Raw genomic sequence first — 21,900 nt, 5'->3', positions numbered from 1 at the left:
CTCACCATGACACAGAATCTGTTGTAAAGAGTATAAAATCCCCAGAATTGATGTTGTCTGGGGGACCGCTCTTCCATCCTTCCCAAGGAGCAGCCTTCCATCTTGCTGCTCTACCTCTACCATAAATTTCTCTTTTTATTTTTAAGCTAAGTTTCAGAGTCTTGCTTTCTTGCAGAAAGGTATCCTTCCTAAACCCAAGGGGTTCACCTCTTCACCCCCACAACATCTGCTGCCACTGTCCTACTTGTTAGAGACACAAAGACTAGAATGAAGCAATACTTGGCCCTAAAGAGATTATATTCTAACAAGTAAAACAACATGTTATCTATATAAGTACAGAACATACAAAATGAACTACTCAGCCCGCATTCCCTCCTGACTTCCCAGTTTCATTTGAGGGCACCATCATCTTCTAGTCATTTAAAATCATAGATTCATCTCTAAGGGAGTACCCCCCCCATCTCCTCACATCCAATTAGTTGATGGATTTTATCAATTCTTTCTCCCTCTACAATATCTCTTCATTGATCTTCTCATCTTCACTCCCAACACTATCTGCCTAATCAGGCCTTCATTACTTCTCATCTAAAGAACTGTAATAGCCTCAACTAGTCTCTGCCTCCAGTCAGTTTCTGATTCTTTTAGACTATCAGTAGTAAACATTAGCTGGACCATTGACACTTGAAATATGAGATCCTTGTCCAATGACTGACAAGTATACATACCAATGGAGGAGCCAAGTTATCTGAATCCTGGTGTTCTCACTAGAAAGAAAACCAGAAAAAGGGAGTTAGCCCAAGTCCAACTCCCAGAAAAGGCAAAGAAAGGAGTTGGCAGAGGTGGTTTTAATCACATTACTAAAGGCAATTAGAAACCGCATTTCAGTATACCTTTGGTCACTTGGAATTATGGTTTAAAAAAAAGTCTGCCACGTAAATAATTGTAGCTTATGCACCAAAATCAATTGCAGAGGCAGAGAAATCTGGTGAAAAACGTAACCTCTTAAATTTATATATTTCATTGTTAAGGTCGGATTAGGTAAGGATGATGAGAAATATTCCAGAAAAAGACAGACCAGGAAGAAGAAATGAGGTCATAGCCTTCTAGACTATACAGAAGTGTCACAATATTATACCAGGAATACTCTGAAAAACAAATAGGCACAGGGTATGCCAAAAACCAACAATAACTGACATTTATATAGCACTATGTTTCAGCCACTGTGCTAAGCTTTTCACAGTTATTTGATCATAATAAATTTTTAGATGAGGAAACTGAGGCAAATAGCGGTTAAGTCGCACAACTGGTAAGTGTGATACTGGATCTTAGGGCTTCCTGACTCCAGGCCTTGCAGCAACAAAAAATGCTATAGTTTAACCAACAGGAAAATATTAGTTATCCTTGAGCCAGCTATTTCTTTTTAGACTTAAAACAATGATCTGAATTATTAAAAAGCTAGACAAAAGAATTATTAATGACCAAATCCATTCTTGATTTATTTAAACAAGTTGTGGACAATGGAATATGGTCGCTAGACAAGTGACCGTGACATAATTTTATACATGTTTAACCCATGTAGATCAAATGGCATAACATGGAGATTAAAACAGCCTAAAATTGCCTTAATCAGTAAGCACTTAACTTGCCGAACAGAGAAAGAAGAGTTGACAACCTGACCACATTGGCATAAAACATAAACTATTTCAGAGAAATATGGTGAAAAAGTGTAAGCAGTGTTGCCTCATAAGACAGAAGCATTAAGAAAAAGCAATTTAAAGAAAGCTTGTTGAAAGACCTAATTAAAAACAGAAAACAAGTGTGAGGTCATTTAAAGATGAAAACAGGTTATCAAATAGAAGAAAAATAAGAATTATTTGCAAAGATTTTTTTTTATAGCAAACTTTTCACTATCAAGGGCGAGTAGAGCCACCACATTTGGACTCCAACATCCTAGTCCCAGATATGCCTGGAGCATGGTGGTGAAGGCTATTTCCAGGACCAGCTATGCTGGAGCTGACACAATTATAGGATGTTTAGGGATCATTTAACAAGCAACCTGGAGGAAATAAAGGTACTGAAATCGAGGGGGGAAATCTCAGATCTTATTAATACCAAAATACAAAAAAGCTAACTGAGAAAACATCAGAAATGATTGACCAGTATGTCCTTTTGCATCCATATAGCATTTTAGGGAAAATTGTCATCAGGAGCATCAATCCTTGATAAAGGTATTTATTAGGGAACAAGCAGAATTTTTCAAGAGATTCCATTTATAGCAGACTCCATCTTCATGATATGAGAAGTTAATATTAATTTGTACCTGTTTGACCCCTGAAAAGACTTTTGATTTTAAAGTTCAGCTTGATTTTAATGCTGAAGCTCAAACTATCTCCCCTTCTTTTGTCCAGATCTTTTGGCTTTGTTGGAGATAACGTGATTCTGAGGGAGCCCAAGTGTCCCTTGACCCAGTGGAAGCGATGAGGTAATTAAATGAGCTAGGCAGATGCCATGCTAGCAAGAGTGCACGTGTGCTAGGCATCCACATGATGGGGAGGAAGAGTGTCTTGGCAACTTGGACTTGCCCCTCCCAGGTTGAAAATCTCTTTAAGTTCCAGTGAGAAACCTCTCAGGATGTCCTAGGGAGGGACTAGACGGTGAGGATATTAGGAGTATATTTGGCTTGAGTGACTCAGACTCTCTCCTGCTGGTCTCAAGGGCTTCCCACTGAGCTGTGAGTTCTGTGGAGTCTGTTCTGGACTGGAGGGAGTCCATGGCTAGATTTTCTTGAATGGCAGATTAATAAATTGACATTTTTAAGATTAAAAATTACTGCCTCCAGATACTCTTGACGGTCACAATGATCACACAACTGACTGAAAAATGTACAGAAAATAAAATCCCACTGTGTTTGTTGTCTTTATTTTTTTAATCATTTAATGTGTTAGAAGTAAAAAAATCACCTTCAAAATTCTTTTCCAATGAAGGAGCATCTCATATGTCAAAATTATTTTGTATTCCTTGAGAGATAACAACAAAGATAACTTCATTTGATCACCTTATAATCACAAATTATATCAGGCAAAGCAAAAAAGAGGGAAGCATATGTTCACCAAAGGTAAATTTCGCCAGAGACAGTGGAGATCAACCAGCATTTATTTAAGTGCCACTTACATGCAGGGGATACTAAGAAAGACAAAAAACCAACCCCTGCCCTCAAGGAGCTTTCAGTCTAAATGGGGGGGGGGAGGGAAAGAGATTATAAACAACTATTTGACAACTGTTATGTTATTGGGGGTGGGGAGGAGGTGAAGATGATGCTTAGGTTGCAAGCTTGGGGGATTAGGAGAGTAACTGACAGTGTCAAAGACTGCAAGAAAGGTCAAGAAGGTATATTCATAGCTGCGCTCTTTGTGGTGGCCAAAAATTGGAAAATGAGGGGATGCCTGTCAATTGGGGAATGGCTGAACAAACTGTGGTATATGTTGGTGATGGAATACTATTGTGCTAAAAGGAATGATAAAGTGGAGGAGTTCCATGGAGACTGGAACAACCTCCAGGAAGTGATGCAGAGCGAAAGGAGCAGAACCAGGAGAACATTGTACACAGAGACTGACACATTGTGGTACAATCGAAGGTGATGGACTTCTCCATTAGTATCAATGCAATGTCCCTGAACAATCTGCAGGGATCTCGGAGAAAAACCACTATTTATAAGCAGAGGACAAGATGTGGGAGTAGAAACACCGAGGAAAAGCAACTGCCTGACTACAGCAGTTGAGGGGACATGACAGAGGAGAGACTTTAAACGAACACTCTAATGCAAATACTAACAACACGGCAATGGGTTCGAATCAAGAACACAAGTTAGTGTTAGAACCCAGTGGAATCACGCATTGGCTATGGGGGGGGGGGGAGGAAAAGAAAATGATCTTTGTCTTTAATGAATAATGCTTGGAAATGATCAAATAAAATATTATAAAATTAAAAAAAAAGAAAGGTCAAGAAGGATGAGGATTGAAACAGACCATTGGATTTGACAATTAAGAGGGCATTGGTAGTTTTGAAGAGAGCAATTTCAAAGAAATGAGGAGGTCAAAAGCCAGATTGCAAGAGTTAAGAAGAAAGGAAGTAGAGATGTCTTTTGTAAACATTGTATTGTAAATTCCTCAAGAAGTTCAGTCAAAAATAGGTGTGATATAGAGTGATAGTCAGTGGAAATGGACAGATAAAGTAAGGATTTTTTTTCAGTGAAATTTAAGATCCAGGATAGGGTCTAAATTGAAGAGTCATTCCCTGTGGATGGTGAGGTCCTTCAGAGGCTTCGGTTTGTGTATGGCATAATATTGGTTGCATCAAGCCCTAAAACATTGCAGAAGCCACTGGAAGAAAATTAATGACTCCAAGATTTGGCCTTGCTAACTCAAAGGACAAAACAAATGAATGAAGAATGTCTTGTTTCTCAGATTAGGAATGAAATCTTCTTAAATGGCCAATCTAAAGAGAGGTAACATCCAGGAGACAGTACCCAAGTGGCTAACAAGTTGGATCCAGAAATAGCTGGGAGGAGAGTGGGCTGGATTGTCTTTAGGAAATTACAAAGCTCTCTTAGTGACTCCACGCTTCTCCCCAGAAACAAAGGCTCACATAGATAACCCTTTCTAACATTCTACTGATGTTTCTCATATGGCTGCAAGTCAACAGTCTAGACTTAAAGAAACTGAAGATGAGCTTTTCAGTGAGGATGACGAAGAGGCACATGGTGGAAGTGAACAAACTGCACTATATAACCAACAAGGCATGCCGCAGAAGTGTAGTGATAGATGGCACTGGAGAAATGGAAGAGTGAAAAAAGAAGATGGGTCGATCTTTTTGTCAACAGAGAAGAGTAACAAGTCAGTGACCTGAATGCCCTACTAGTATTTTCACTATGCTAAGAGAATATAAGGAATTCTCCTCACTCACACAAAGGATATTGGGTGGATCACCTATGGGAGAACATGGACAAGATAGACACAGAGGAGATGTGGGCATGTAAGAGTCTGGTCTTCATCACTGGATGGAATACATATATTCCCAAGATCACAAATTCACTTCAGTTTTTTTGAGTCCCATGATCTCTCTCATCTTGAAGGTTTTGCTCTCACTACCCCTAATTAGCCCCCTTTCTTCTGATTGACACCCTACCCACCCTTCCTGATGCAGCTCAAAAGCTATTTCTTCTATGAACCCTTCCCAATTTTGTACTCTTCCAAGGCACTTTGCATTTATTTACTTATAGGCATTTTTAGAAATAGAAATTGGTCTTGGTCTTTCTAGCCCCAGAGAACACAACAAGAAGGAATGGAAAGTTGCAGAGAGGCTAATTTTGGCCCAATGTAAAGCAAAACTTGCTAAGTATTAGGGCTGTGCCAACGTGGAATGAGCTACCTCAGGAGATACTGACGTAATGATTACTGGAGGTCTTCAAGAGGACATTGGATGACTGTTTTATCCTAGGTAAATCCACAATCATTAATTAAAGCAGTTAATATGTTCCAGGTACCATATTAAGCTTTAGGGATACAAGAAAAAGTCACTGCCTTCAAAGAACTCATAGTCTAGTGAGGGAGACAGCATGTAAACAATTATGTATACAGAAGGTATATACCAGTGATGGTGAGCCTTTTAGAGGTAGAATACCAAACCCTGTCCCCACCCCCCAGACCAAGTACTGTTCCCCCTCCCCCATCAAGTGCCCAGGCACAGCCTGCCCCCCTTTACTCCACATGGAGGAGGGAGAAAGCACTTCCATTAGGCTGCAGGACAGAGAGGTGGGTGAAGTAAGGATGAGTGTAGAGAGGGGGAGGGAAGTGGCCCAAGCACTCCACTCCCCTATAGCTCTGCCACTTGTGAGATGCCCACTTCACCCCCTGTGTGCTCCCACTAGTTTGCTGGGCAGAGGGATAGGCAATATGAACAAATGTCATTAGGCACAGTGGAGAAGAAGGAAGCAGCTCTGCCTGAGTCACTCTGCCTTTCTAGTAACAAACTCTGGGGCAGCTGCATGCCCACAGAGAGTGCTCTGTGTGCCATCTTTGGCACCTGTACCATAGGTTCACCATCATTGGTATATACCAATGCTCAGACTTCCCAAATCTCTCTAATTCGATAGCTTCTAATTTTATGACATGTGATTGGGTTTGGATGATACAGAAAAGGAAAGAAGCAGATGGCTCCAACTCTGGGGTCAGGCAGAGACATTTAGAACGTATGGGATACGTATTTTTTTCAAAAATTTGAGTCATGAAACTTGGCTACTCTCAGCAATGTATCCATCTGGGCTAATTCTGAAATGCTACCTACCTCCAGAGAAAAAAACTGTTCAAATTGTCTTTCAAATTAGTGTACTTATTTGGAGGGGGGGAGGTGGTGGTTATGTATGAGTGTGCTCTTACAACAGTGACCAATAGGGAAGTGTGTTTTGCATGACAATTTAAAATTTAAATTAAAATTTAAAAATGGAAAAAAGTTTTGAATCATGGCTAACCATATATACAGAGTAGGAACAGTAAAGATACAGTATAGACTATTTGGCCAGTCTTTCAAATCTAATTAAAAGGACTTTAAATTGAAGAACAATGGAGAGGGAGAAAAATGTTTTGATATATCTAGCCATAAAGCTAATTATCAAAGGGTAGCTTCAATATAGCAAAGACTGATTGAGTGAGCCCATAATTTGATGAGTCTCCCAAATGTCTTGATGAAATTATAGAATACGGATTTTTTTTTAAAGAATGCCTCCCCAGGCAGTAGATGGTGCAGTGAATAGAGCACTGGACTTGGAATTAGGAATATTCATCTTCATGAGTTCAAATCCGACCTTAGACACTTTCACTGTGTGATCCTTGGCAAGTCACTTATCTTAACCCTGCTTGCCTCAGTTCCTCACTGTAAAATGACCTGGAGAAGGAATTTCTGTCAAGAAAAGCCCAAGATTAGGTTTACAAAGAGTTGGTCATGACTGAAAAGACTCAACAACAAATATTATTTATCACTGCAAATCTTCAAGGGACAGCAAGGTGGCTTGAGAACTAGATCTGGAGATGTGAAGTCCTGGGTTCATATATGACCTCAGACTCTTCTTAGCTGTAGGATCCTGGACAAGTCATTTACTCCAATTGGCTAGCCCTTACTGCTCTTTTACCCACTTTTCTGCCTTGGAACAAATACTTAATGTTGATTTTATGGCAGAAAGTAGGGGTTTAAGAAGGAAAGAGAGAAAGAAAGGAAGAAAATAAGGAAAGAAGGAAGGAAGGAAGGAAAGAAGGAAGGAAGGAAATAAGGAAGGAAGGAAGGAAATAAAGAAGAAAGGAAAGAAAGAAGAAAAGGAAGGAAGAAAGAGAGAGAGGGAGGGAGGGAAGGAGGGAAGAAGGAAGAAAAAGAATGAAAGGAAAGAAGGAAGAGCACCTTCCATGGAAAAATTTAAGCCTCCTAGAAAGGGGGTGTGCTGATAAATGTGTAATAATTATTGTCTGGGAAAAAAGGATCTGCAACACAGTCTGAAGTAACATTTCTTCTTACTTTCATAAGCCTAGACAATCAACAAAACAACCAATTAAGCCCTGATCTGTAGCATTTGCTGATTTCCAAGTTGTAAATACCTGAACTGAAAATTTAGTAATTGGCTCTCTTTGGAGCTGACTCCAACATCATCTTGCCCCTCGACCTTTGCTGAGAGGACATGGCAAATTTTTTTTTTGATTGCTCCCCAGTGACTGCAGCTGCCTCCAGGATGACTGGTAATTGCAAGTCCAGGGTAATGACTTCTTGTTGAAAAAACTGCCTATTGCCTGGGCTCTATTTGAGGGAGCTTCACTTTATCTCCTCTCATTTCTCACACTTTCGCTCTAGTGTACTTCCAGACCAGAATATAATAAGGAATACGGAGGGGATATCTCCCTTCTTTCCCAAGAATAGAAAACAATGGCTTGCATGACAAACACAGGATGAGTAGCTTGTATTTGCCAGAGTGAGACTGCGATGGGGAGTTCATGGTCTGCTGATTCCTGGCTGCATTCTTCTGCCTTTCATTTCCTTTTCTAGCATAGATCAAGGACTAATGATCCTGAAAATGGTCATGTCCAGCTGTGGCCATTACCTCAGGTGTAATTCTGAGCTTGAGAATCCCCAAGAGATCCCGAGTTTGCGAGTCGGACACTGGCCTCCCAGAAGATTGGACTTCCTCAACAGCATAGAATCTGAAGAAGGAAAAGAAGCGCCCGACAGTTAAAGGAATAAAGGAATAAAGAAACTGTGTCAAGTGCTGTATAAATATTTTTTCCATTTGATCCTCACCCTAGGCAGAAGGTTTTTTCTAATACTCATTTTATATATGAGGGAAATGAAGTAAAGCGGTCTGTCTGGGTCATGCTTTTATTAAATGCCCAAGGCCAGATTTGAACTTCCTGACAGGTCCAGAGCTCTATCCATTTTGCCACCTAGTTACCCAGTAGTTCAACCTGTGGGTTAGATTTTGAGAAAACAGGCTTCAAAACGATTAGAGATCAGGATGGTAGGATCCTGTGCATCTACAGAGAATGCCATCCCAGGAAGGATGGGAAATGTTAAGGATGAAGTTCTGTAGAAAAACAATCTTGATGAGGAACTAAAAAGAGAGTCATCTAAATCAATTGGTCAAGTGTTCTCTTTGGGCCAGGCGCTGGATTATGGACTAAGTATACTAAGACAAAAAAAGAAGCCTAAATAGTTCCTTCTCTTAAGGACCTTATATTTTATTTGGATAGAAAATTTGAGTTTAAGCTGGGTTTTGAAGGGAGCTAGACATTTTAAAGAGATGGAGGGAAGGACAGAGTACATCTTAGAAGTAAGAGATGGTTGTTGTTAGAACATCAATTTGGAAACACCAAGAAGGTTGGTTTGAGGGAGCAGCTAGGTGGCTCAGTGAACTGAGTCTAGAGAAGGAAGGGTTTGGGCTCAAATCTGACCTTAGTTACTTCCTAGCCTCCTAGATAATGGGCAAGTCCATTGCCTAGCCCTTTCCTTTGTTCTACCCTGTAACCAATACTTAGTATTGATTCTACTATGGAAAGTAAAGGCTTTAAAAAAAAGGTTCAATTTTCATTTTACTCATGCTTGCCATGACTTGATTGTTGGATCAGAAAGCACAAAACAAATATGGCCAATAAGGAATTTATGCCCAAGGTAAATAAGGAGACAATAAAAGAGCATCATGTTGCCCTTGATGGGTCCAAGTCACCCGGTTCAAATCTGGTATCAGATATTTCCCAGCTATGTGATTCTGGGCAAGTCACTTAACCCCTATTGCCAGCCTTTACCACTCTTCTGCCTTTGAACCAATACATAGTATTGATTTTAAGATGGAAAGTAAGGGTTTAAAAAATGTAATAGGAAAATATTTAACAAAATAAATAAAAATACAGTAAAACATAGATTGCATTTTAAACTAAATCAATATGCAATTCCCAAGAGAATTCTTGTGCATGGATTAGTGGTGCCCATTTCTATTTGAGTGTTATACCACTAGGCTAGACAATAGTTCAATTAGATTGATTTGGAAGGGGTGGAATTACTGGACCCAAAGAGTAGTGGCCATTAATGGTTTGATGCCATTGGGAATGTTTCCAGTAGAGTGCCCTGGAGATCTGGATTTAGCTCTGTGCCTTTCAACATTTTTATCAATAACTTGGATTGAGGCTTAGATGGAATATTTAACGCATTTCTAAATGACATGTAGCAGGGAGGTAAAAGAATAATTGCTAGCATTTATATAGAGCATTAGGGCTTGCCAAGTGTTTAACAAATATCTCTTAACAACTTCTCTTCTCAGCAGCAGTCACAGTCCCAACACTGAAGTTTCCTCTGTTGTTCCTGAGCTCTCCCTTAAGGGAGAAAATTGTCTGATAAACTCATTCCCAATCGTAAAGGGAAGAAATGGAATATTCCTGTTCCCAAAGAGATTTAGATCAATGAAGAGAAATGATGAAGGATGGTGTCATTTAACCCAAAGGAGTGACTATTTAAGGGGTGGGGCAGAAGGAGATAATTTCAGACATTGGCAACTGGGAGATGATTTTATTCTGAGGGGGGAGGAGGCTTTTTTCACCCCTAGTCCTTGGTATTGACTCTGGGAGAGAGGTGGTTTTGAGAGATAAGGAGAGCAGATGGCAATTATAATCCTGACCCTTCTCTCCCCCCGCCTCACCTGGACCCAGCCCATAGTTTCATGCAGGGATGGCTCTGGTAAACAAACAAACCATAACATATTAACCTGCCCTATCACTGATCCCCAGGTTCTATTTCTCAGGTTCTCCAGGGCCTGGGAGTTTCTTCCAACTCTGTGGATTGGATTACATGGCCACAGAGGTTCTTTTCAGCTCTAAATTTGGTTCTTCTGTGATTCTTGAGAATTGAGAGGTGCTCTGGCTGTCCTACAAGCAGCTTTTAATCCAGTTAGCATTTAATAAGTGCCTACTATGTGCCAGATACTGTGCTGGGCACTATGGATACAAAGACAAAAGTGAAAGCACTCCTGTCTTCAAGGAGCTTGCATTCCCAGGGGAAGGATTATGTAATCAAAGAAATACACCTATGATAATGATAGAAAAGAGAAAGCAGCAGTTTCTTAGGGGATATGGAAAGAATAGCCAAAGAAAATTGCCTTAAAAGTAGCTGGCGATCCTAAAAGGTAGATTGAGGAGCACATGAAGGGAGGGCATTCCAGGAATAGAGGACAGCTTGTGCAAAGATATGGAGGTGGGAGATTTCAGGATCAGCAAGTAGGTCAATTTGGCTAGAATATGGAGCATATGAAGCTGAATCATGGGAAGTAAGCCTGCTAAGGACAGTTGGACCCTGACTATGAAGGGCTTCAGCTGCCAAGCTGAGGAGATCATATTTTTTTCCTAGAGTCAGGAGAGAGTCACTGAAGATCCTTGAGCAGGGAAGTGACTTGGTCAGACATGCTTAAGATAGATCATTTTGGCTACTGTGAGGAAAATGCATTGGAGAAGAGAGAAGCTAAAATCAGGGCTGGTGAAATAGTCCAGATGATGGTGACAAGAGTGTTTACCATAGAAGGGTTGTGAAAGATTAACTGCTTGATTGATAGATGAATGAATTAATGAAAAAAGCATTTATTAATCACCTTCTATGTTCAAAGGGTTGTACTAAGTATAATGGACTATGAATAGAAAAGCAAGGCAGTCCCTGCTCTCAAGCTTACATTCTCATAGGAAGAGACAATGCATAGAGATTAGAATTTCCTGTGGTCTTTAGGAGGAGGTAGCAAAGCAAAGGATAACGCATCTTTAATATGGTGAGGGTCCAGTTAGAAGGCTGTTTAGACAGATCAAGTGAAAGGTGATGAGGACTGGAATGAATGGAGAAGACCAATGGTGTAAATGGAGAAGATGAATGCTGTTAAGGGAGAATCGAGAAGATTTGGCACTTGATTGTATATAGTGAGAGAGGGAAAGGGAAAGGTTGAGGATGTCTCTGAGACAGTGAATCTGGGCAACTGGAAGAATAGTGGTACCCTCAGCAGAAATAGGGGAGTTGGGAAGTGAAGAAAGTTTGAGGGAAAAGATGCTGAGTCTGAGATGCCTATGGGCTATCCATTTGGTGTTGTGCATCAGGCAGTTGTTGATGTAGGCTTGGTGTTCAGGAGAGAGGTCAGGGCTGGATATGTAGATAATTAAAGAGCTCAAAATGGAATCTACTGGAGCTGATGAGATCTTCATGGAAGAATGTAGAAAGAGAGGAGAAGGCCAGAGCCTTAACTGACATCTACAATTAAGCCATGAGACTCAGTAAACGACCCTGAAAAGGAAATTTGGACAGGTGGGAGGAAAATCAGAAGATAAATGGTCCTATTTGTCTTCAATAATCATAGTTATTCCCTCCAGCACCCTCTAAATCCAGCCATTTCTAGAACAAAAGCTGAGTTGCAATGCCTTAATTTACTGACTCTGGCTAAAAGGTTTCCTTCCAACACTGAAGAGTACTAGAGCCAAGATTCTTCTTGTGACCTGGGGTCTTTGGCCTCTTCTTGAGCAGAGACTCCTAATCTCTAGAAACTTCTTCACAGCTGGTCTGTCTGGAATCAAAACCAGGATTAGAAGGATGTGAATTCCATCACATCAGCTTCCTTGAGCCCCTGATGTGTGAGTTGAAGGTGGAAGGAGAAGCTTGGGGTTGTGGGTCAAATGAAGGTGAATTAGACATATCTAGTTCTTGATTACAGGGGTATATTGTTTTTTCCCCCTGCATTATTCTTCCAAAAAATTCTTTATTATAAGGAATGGCTCTATGGAATGGGAAACACAGGGGGCCATGTAGGAAGCAGAAAACAAAATATATTAATAAATTGTATTAAAATTTTAAAAAAGAATCAGGCAAAGTGTACAGAAAGGATTAAAAGGAGAGACTAGAGGCCAGAAGGCTAGTGGGGAGACTTTTGATAGGGGTAAGAAGGAGGCAAAGTGATAATAATTGCTATTTATATTAACTCACATGTCCCTCACAATCTCATGAGGTCAGTGTTATCACCTTCATTTTATAAATGAGGGTAGGCAACAGGCTCAGAGAAATTCAATGACTTACCCAAGGTCACAAAACTAGCAAGTTATTTGAGATGATAAGATTCAAACTCAGGTCTTCCTGGCTCTCAGACTAGCTAGCTCTCTTGGATGTTATGTCATAGAAGACCAGAGGAAAGAAAAGAGGGAAAGAGAATGAGAGAAAAAGAAGAGTAATCAACAGAGGAAAGAGGAAAAGGTAAGAGAAGAGAAGAGAATAAACAGGAATGAGATGGGGAAAAAAAACCAGAGGGTTAGTAGTAGTCTCTCGGTTAACTGAGGATGACGATTGTCTTTGTGCGTTTTTGTGCACAAAGACACTTGTGCATGAAGATTTAAGTGGAAAAGTGGACAGAGACAGTCCCACTCTCTCGGCTTTGGAAGCCTGGGTCCAGTGGCATGAAAAGTCGTTACACCTGGAGACTTCCTCAGCTCCATTGGATGGCCATGTTGTCTTTTGTGCTCCAACATGCCCTAAGCACTCCACAGTGTTTTGCTGCATCGCCATCTCAGCCGTTGAACCTTCTTGTTGGTTTCTTCCGCCTGTTCCGCCAAAGCAGTCTTCACATGCTGGGTGAGCAAAGCCCGAGTTCACCAGGGGTCGACGACGACCGGATGGCTACCCTCACAAGGTTTAGCTGGCTTGTCAAAGCCGTTGCCTGGGGTGTGGCCGCTGCCGCATGCTAGCAGCTACTGGGAGCCACAAGTGAGAGCTGGGTGTCAGGTGAGGGTCAGAGGCTGGAGAGCTTCCCTAGGAGGGCATGTCAAGCCCTCCATACCAAAGATATTACTCCTCCCTGAGCACCCCATACACCCCAGAGGGTTAGAAAGCAAGAAAAGGGGGAAGAGGTGCAGAGAGTTGAGAAAGGATGAGAGTAATAAAGGACCAAAGAGGCTATTTAGTCCAACCTTCTCATTTTACAGATGATGAAACTGAGGCCCAAGGAAGCTTTGATTTGCCTGAGGTCATAATACAGAGTAAACATCAGAGACAGGATTTGTACCTAGTCTTTAGATTCCAGAGTTTCCATCCCCCACCCCCATCATAATGCCAGAAGAGGGGGCTGGGTTGGGATAGCACTGATTAGGAGATGGGTAAATTTTGCAGCCCAGCAAATTTGCAAAGCCTGGAAGAGCAGCCATCCAAGGCTAAGAAGAGGCTGCAACACTTCCCAGCATTATAAAGATGTAGAGGTTCTATTGAATTGGAACATGTGCTCATGTGTTGGACTCATAGAAAGAATGAGAACAGAGAAAGAGCACAAAGGAGGACACCCAATTCTTCTCTAGTGAAAATAAAACAACAAAACAATCTGACCCTGTCTTGGTTCTGACATCAAACTTTCCAGTATTGGCTCCAGTCCCATCTTGGGAGGTGGTAGAGGGGGAGATGCCCCAGGTAGAGGGAGAGGGTGAGGGAAAGGGAATTGGTTCCCATTCCCAGGGTGCATGCAGGAGTCAGGCAGACGTCACTGTGTAGGGTGGGGCCCCAAGTCTGATGGGCCACTTCCTTTTTCCCACAGATGAAAAGAGGCAGTCTTCCAAATGTCACTCCCCATCCTGCTGTAAAGATCATCAGCAGACAGTCCAGCCCCCTACACACACACACACACACACACACACACACACACACACACACACACACACACACACACACAGTTTATGTACATTATTTCACTGATTCTCAGAATAATCCTAGTGAGGCCAATGATATTACTAACTCCATTTTCAGATGAGGAAGTCTAAGCTTGGAGAGATTATATGATTTGCCTTAGATTATGTCAGTATTATGTGTCTCAAGCAGGATTTGAACCCTATTTTTCTGATTCCCAAGTCAACACTTTCTCCACTAACCCATGATGCTTCTCATGCTTCTCACACAAAGACAGCATCAGGGAGGCAAAGATTAGCTATTTGTTTGAAAAAGCCAGCAGAGGGACTGCTGAAGAATGAGATAGATAAAATAGGGGTCTTGAACTATGTGGAACAAGGGACAGTTCTAAGAATGAGCTGAAGCAGTTTTTTTTTTCCTTTCTTTTCTGAGTATGGCCTTGAAAAAGGAAAAAAAAGAGAGAGAGAGAGATTCTGGTTGTGGAAAGCTGGAAAATGGCCAGTCAGAAATGTAGCCAGAAATCATTCAAATCAAGAACTTTACAACTCTGAGAAATAACAAAGGAAGCAACAAGTAGCATTCAGAAGATACTTGCCAGAAAGTTTGAAGCAACAGCACCAAGGCTATGCACACTGAATACTTTAAACATCTTGTTTCATTGAGAGAGACAGAGAGAGAGAGAGAGAGAGAGAGAGAGAGAGAGGAGGGGAAGAGAAGGAAATCTTGTTTGGAAACATGTCTGAGATTACTGTATTTTCTGTTGCTTTATACTTCAATTTTGTCCAGTAGAATGCTTTGTTGTTTCAATGTTGTTCTCTGCAAACATGATGAACAAATGAATATGTAGACCTGAATTAACTTCATAAATTCTCAACTTCCTAACTGGGTGGAAGCAAGCAAGCCAGATAGGTAAATAACCACTAGGAATCCCTTACAGTGTGAATTTGAGTATGTAGGGTAAACATCAAGTGGGATCCTAAGCAGACATAAAAAGGTAGAGAACAGGACCAAGGACAGTTCTCTAGAGCACTCTCAGGTTAGTGTCAATCACCTCCCTTTGGGTTTTATCATTCAACCAGTTGCAAATACTGTGTCTAGATCCTTCAGACCATATCTTTCTACCTAGTTCACAAGGATGCTATGAGAGATTTTCTCAAATGCTTTGCTGAAATCCAAGTATATGACTTTGATATTATTTCTTTGGTCTTTCTGTCTGGTAATCCTGTCCATTAAGGACTTGAAATTAACTTAATATGGCTTGTTTCTTGATAAATCCATGATGAAATCTAGTGGTCATCCCTTTTGTTTTGAACCATCCCTTTAATAATGTGCTCTAGAATGTTTCTAAGGAAGAAAATCAAATTCATCAGCCTATATGCATTGCCATTCAGTGCAAGAAATAAGCAAGCATACTTTCTGTAGACTGATGAAATACTGCCCAACACTTTTCTGTCCTCATTTTACAGATGTATCTAGATGTTATTGTGATGGATATATGCAAATTCACTTAAACCATTACAAATTCATAGAAGCAGCCTGACCTAATGGGCAGAGAGCTGAGTTCAAATTATTCCCCTGAAACATATGGTAGTAAGACCTTATGTGATACAACTTCTCAGTACTCTAAGCAACTTTCTAAGACTCTAAAGTCTACGCAAGGTACCAATATGAATGTATCAGTAGGAAATGGGGTTCTCTATGCCACTGAAATTGCAAATTGGTCTCTATTTACTCTATGCTCTCCCAAATTCATAGCAATTTTGGGTTGCCACATATTTCTTTTTTTAAATATTTTATTTGATCATTTCCAAGCATTATTCATTAAAGACATAGATCATTTTCTTTTCTTCCCCCCTCACCCCCCATAGCCGACGCGTAAATCCACTGGGCATTACATGTTTTCTTGATTTGAACCCATTGCTATGTTGATACTATTTGCATTAGAGTGTTCATTTAGAGTCTCTCCTCTGTCATGTCCCCTCAACTGCTGTATTTCAGCCAGTTGCTTTTCCTCAGTGTTTCTACTCCCACAGTTTATCCTCTGCTTATGAATGGTGTTTTTTTCTCCTAGATCCCTGCAAATTCTTCAGGGACATTACACCATCACTAATGGAGAAGTCCATTATGTTCAATTATACCACAGTGTATTAGTCTCTGTGTACAATGTTCTCCTGGTTCTGCTCCTCTCACTCTGCATCACTTCCTGGAGGTTGTTCCAGTCTCCATTGAACTACTCCACTTTATTATTCCTTTTAGCACAATAGTATTCCATCACCAACATATACCACAATTTGTTCAGCCATTCCCCAATTGATGGGCATCCCCTCATTTTCCAGTTTTGGGCCACCACAAAGAGCGCAGCTATGAATATTTTTGTACAAGTCTTTGTGTCCATTATCTCTTTGGGGTACAGACCCAGCAGTGCTATGGCTGGGTCAAAGGGTAGATATTCTTTTGTTGCCCTTTGGGCATAGTTCCAAATTGCCCTCCAGAATGGTTGGATCAGTTCACAACTCCACCAGCAAAGAATTAATGTCCCTACTTTGCCACATCCCCTCCAGGAGTCATTACTTTCCTTTGCTATCATGTTAGCCAATCTGCTTGGTGGGAGGTGATACCTCAGAGTTGTTTTTATTTGCATCTCTCTGATTATAAGAGATTTAGAACACTTCTTCATGTGCTTATTAATAGTTTTGATTTCTTTATCTGAGAACTGCCTATCCATGTCCCTTGCCCATTTATCAATTGGAGAATGGCTTGATTTTTTGTACAGTTGATTTAGCTCTTTATAAATTTGAGTAATTAAACCTTTGTCAGAGGTTTCTATGAAGATTTTTCCCCAGTTTGTTGTTTCCCTTCTGATTTTAGTTACATTGGTTTTGTTTGTGCAAAAGCTTTTTAATTTGATGTAGACAAAATTATTTATTTTACATTTTGTGATTCTTTCTATGTCTTGCTTGGTTTTAAAGCCTTTCCCTTCCCAAAGGTCTGACATGTATACTATTCTGTGTTTACCCAATTTACTTATGGTTTCTTTCTTTATGTTTAAGTCACTCACCCATTTTGAATTTATCTTGGTGTAGGGTGTGGTGTTGATCTATTCCTAGTCTCTCCCACACTGTCTTCCAATTTTCCCAGCAGTTTTTATTGAATAGTGGATTTTTGTCCCAAAAGCTGGGATCTTTGGGTTTATCGTATACTCTCTTGCTGAGGTCGCTTTCCCCCAGTCTATTCCACTGATCTTCCTTTCTGTTTCTTAGCCAGTACCAAATTGTTTTGATGACTTCTGCTTTGTAATATAGTTTAAGGTCAGGGACTGCAAGGCCCCCATCATATGTGTTTTTTTTCCCATTATTTCCCTGGATATCCTTGATCTTTTGTTGTTCCAAATGAATTTTGTTATGGTTTTTTCTAAATCAGTGAAGTATTTTGGTAGTTCAATGGGTATGGCACTAAATGGATAAATAAGTTTGGGTAGGATGGTCATTTTTATTATATTGGCTCGTCCTATCCATGAGCAGTTAATGTTTTTCCAATTGCTCAAGTCTAGTTTTAGTTGTGTGGAGAGTGCTTTGTAGTTGTGTTCATATAGTTCCTGTGTTTGTCTTGGGAGGTAGATTCCTAGGTATTTTATTTTGTCTAAGGTGATTTTGAATGGTATTTCTCTTTTTAGTTTTTGCTGCTGAGCTGTGTTGGAGATATATAGAAAAGCTGATGATTTATGTGGGTTTATTTTGTATCCTGCAACTTTGCTAAAGTTGTTGATTATTTCAATTAGCTTTTTGGTTGGATCTCTAAGATTCTTTAAGTAGACCATCATGTCATCTGCAAAGAGTGATAACTTGGTCTCCTCCTTTCCTATTTTGATGCCTTCAATTTCTTTTTCTTCTCTAATTGCTACTGCTAGTGTTTCTAGTACAATGTCAAATAGTAGAGGTGATAATGGGCATCCTTGTTTCACTCCTGATCTTATTGGGAATGCGTCTAGTTTATCCCCATTGCAGATGATATTAGCTGATGGTTTTAGATATATACTGTTTATTATTTTTAGGAACGACCCTTCTATTCCTGTGCTTTCTAGTGTTTTTAATAGGAATGGGTGTTGTATTTTATCAAATGCTTTTTCTGCATCTATTGAGATAATCATGTGGTTCTTGTTGGTTTGCTTGTTGATGTGGTCAATTATGTGGATGGTTTTCCTAATATTGAACCAGCCCTGCATCCCTGGTATAAATCCTACTTGATCATGGTGGATGATCCTTCTGATCACTTGCTGGAGTCTTTTTGCTAGTATCCTATTTAAGATTTTTGCATCTATATTCATTAGGGAGATTGGTCTATAATTTTCTTTCTCTGTTTTTGGCCTGCCTGGCTTTGGAATCAGTACCATGTTTGTGTCATAAAAGGAGTTTGGTAGAACTCCCTCTTTGCTTATTATGTCAAATAGTTTGTATAGTATTGGGATTAACTGTTCTCTGAATGTTTGATAGAATTCACTGGTGAATCCATCAGGCCCTGGGGATTTTTTCTTAGGAAGTTCTTTGATGGCTTGTTGGATTTCATTTTCTGATATGGGATTATTTAAGAATTCTATTTCTTCTTCTGTTAGTCTAGGCAGTTTGTATTTTTGTATATATTCATCCATATCACCTAAATTGGTGTATTTATTGCCATATAATTGGGCAAAGTAATTTCTAATGATTGCCTTAATTTCCTCTTCATCGGAGGTGCTGTCTCCCTTTTCATCTTTGATGCTGTTAATTTGCTTTTCTTCCTTCCTTTTTTAAATTAGATTGTCCAGTACTTTGTCTATTTTGTTTGTTTTTTTCAAAGTACCAGCTTCTTGTCTTATTTATTAAATCAATAGTTCTATCACTTTCAATTTTATTAATTTCTCCCTTAATTTTTAGGATTTCTAGTTTGGTTTTCTGCTGGGGGTTTTTAATTTGATCGCTTTTGAGTTTTTTCATCTGCATTTCCAATTGATTGATCTCTGCTCTCCCTAGTTTGTTAATATAAGCATTCAGGGATATGAATTTACCTCTGATTACTGCTTTGGCTGCATCCCAAAAGGTTTGAAAGGATGTCTCACCATTGTCATTTTCCTCGATGAAATTATCAATTTTTTCTATGATTTCTTCTTTAACTAAACGATTTTGGAGTATCATATTGTTTAGTTTCCAATTAGTTTTTGATTTGGTTTTCCATGTACCATTACTAATCATTATTTTTATTGCCTTGTGATCTGAGAAGGCTGCATTCATTATTTCTGCTTTTCTGCATTTGTATGCTATGTTTCTGTGACCTAATGTATGGTCAATTTTTGTGAATGTGCCATGTGGTGCTGAGAAGAAGGTGTATTCCTTTTTATCCCTATTTATTTTTCTCCATATTTTTCTCCATATTATTATCTATTAATTCTAATTTTTCTAAGATTTCATTCATTTCTTTTACCTCTTTCTTATTTATTTTTTGATTTGATTTATCTAAATTTGATAATGGTTGGTTTAAGTCTCCCACTAATATGGTTTTACTGTTTTTACTGTCTATTTCTTCCTTCAATTCTCCTAGTTTTTCCATTAGAAATTTGGGTGCTATATTATTTGGTGCATACATGTTGATTAGTGATATTTCCTCATTATCTAAAGTCCCTTTTAACAAAATATTTGCTTTGGCTTTATCAGATATCATGATTACCACTCCTGCCTTCTTTCTGTCAGTTGAGGCCCAGAAGGTCTTACTCCATCCTTTAATTCTGACCTTGTGGGTGTCAACCCGCCTCATGTGTGTTTCTTGAAGACAACATATGGTAGGGTTTTGGATTCTAATCCATTTTGCTATTCATCTACGTTTTATGGGTGAGTTCACCCCATTCACGTTCAAAGTTATGACTGTCATTTGTGGACTCCCTGGCATTTTGATATCCTTCCCTGGTTCTAACCTTTTCTTCTTTGGCTCTACCTTTTAGTCCAGTGATCTACTTTGAATCACATATTTCTTAAATTAATGGATTCTAATGTACAACTGTGATCATATCAGAGGATAATAGGTCAAAAGTTAGAAAGAGCCTTAGAAATCATGTCATTAAACCTCCTCATTATACAGATGAAGCCTAAAAATTTAAGCATTTTTTTCTAAGGTCTCACATGGTATAATTGTGTGTGTGTCAGGGCAGTGTTAGAAAGCACTGAATCTGGAGCAAATAGACTTGGACTCACATCTTTCTCCTGATGCTTGTTGCTTACATGATCTTGGCCCAGTCACTTAACTTCATCGGGCCTCATTTTCTTCATCTATAAAATGAAGGGGGCTAAACTAGATAGATGGTCTCCAAATTCCCCATCAGATTTAAACATGATGAAAGTGTTAGCCAGGATTAGGACCCAGGTCTTTTGACTCCAAGCCCAACATACTTTCCACTACACCACACTACTATGGCCCCTATAGTCCAAGAAGTTGGGAATCACTATGCTATATCATGTGCTAGTTGCAAATCCAAAAGTCTGTGTGTGGGAGGGAGTCTTTGGTTGAGTTTTGGCTTTTAAAATACATTCAGGAGAGGAACATGGTTGGCTAATTCGTGCTTCTTGATGGGTTAGTCCACTGTAGGAGGGAACATCCTTATCCAAAGCATTGTTTTGTCATCAGCTTCAAAAAAGCAGAGGCTAGAATCTCTGACAGGCTCTCTGATCCCCTCCCTTCTCCTTGCTCATTTAGCTTTTTGTGTGTTACTGTGGGGTCTGGAAGCAAGCCTGGGATATTCATTGGGGGAGTCTGTCACTAAATTACAGAAGCAAAACACAACTCAGCTGGAATCCAGGAAATTTTTATAAAAATAGGTTTGATCATGTCATCCCTTTGCACAGTGAACTCGAACACTGTCCCATGACCCCCAGGATTAAAGATAAAGTTTTCTTTGGCATTTCAAGCTCTTTACAACCTGGCCCCTTTCTATCTTTCTTGTATTTTTACACTTTAATTTCCTCTGCAACCTATGAACTAGTCCTACTAGCCTACTTGTTGTTCCTCAAACACAATATCTGTGTCTTTGTATCTGCTGTGCTCTCTGGGGCTATAATTCTTTACCCCCTTGAATACTAGCTGTGGGATTCTGGGCAAGTCATTTGTGACTTCCTTTAGTCTCAGTTTCCTCCTTTATAACCAGGATATCAAGAGGTTCAAGTGAGATGAGTGTTAACATTATGAAATACAAAGCCTTACTTTCCTCATCTGTGAAGTGAGCTGGAGAAGGAAATATAGGAATAAAGTGTGAAACCATAAACAAATTAGAGGAGGAGAGAATATTTTACCTGTCAGGTCTATGGAAAAAGAAAGAATTTATGTCCAAATAAGACACTGAGAACATTATATAACGTTGACAACATTAAACTGAAACCCTCTTTTTTTTTTGCACAAATAAAACCAATGCAACCAAGATTAGAAGGGAAACAACAAACTGGGGAAAAGTGATAGCAAATGTTTCTGACAAAGGCCTCATTACACAAATATATAGAGAACAGAGTCAAATAATAAGAATGCAAAACATTTCTCAATTGACAAGTGATCAAAGGTTATTAAAGGGTAATTTTCAGATGAAGAAATTAAAACAGTCTTTAGTCGTATAAAAAAATGCTCCAAGCCACTATGAGAAATGCAAATGAAAACAACTCTGAAGTACCTATCAGACTGGTT

The sequence above is a fragment of the Monodelphis domestica genome, chromosome 4, assembly GCF_027887165.1.
Source record: "Monodelphis domestica isolate mMonDom1 chromosome 4, mMonDom1.pri, whole genome shotgun sequence".
Classification (NCBI taxonomy): domain Eukaryota; kingdom Metazoa; phylum Chordata; class Mammalia; order Didelphimorphia; family Didelphidae; genus Monodelphis; species Monodelphis domestica.
The sequence above is the reverse complement of the archived record's forward strand: the minus strand, read 5'-3'. Positions refer to the sequence as shown.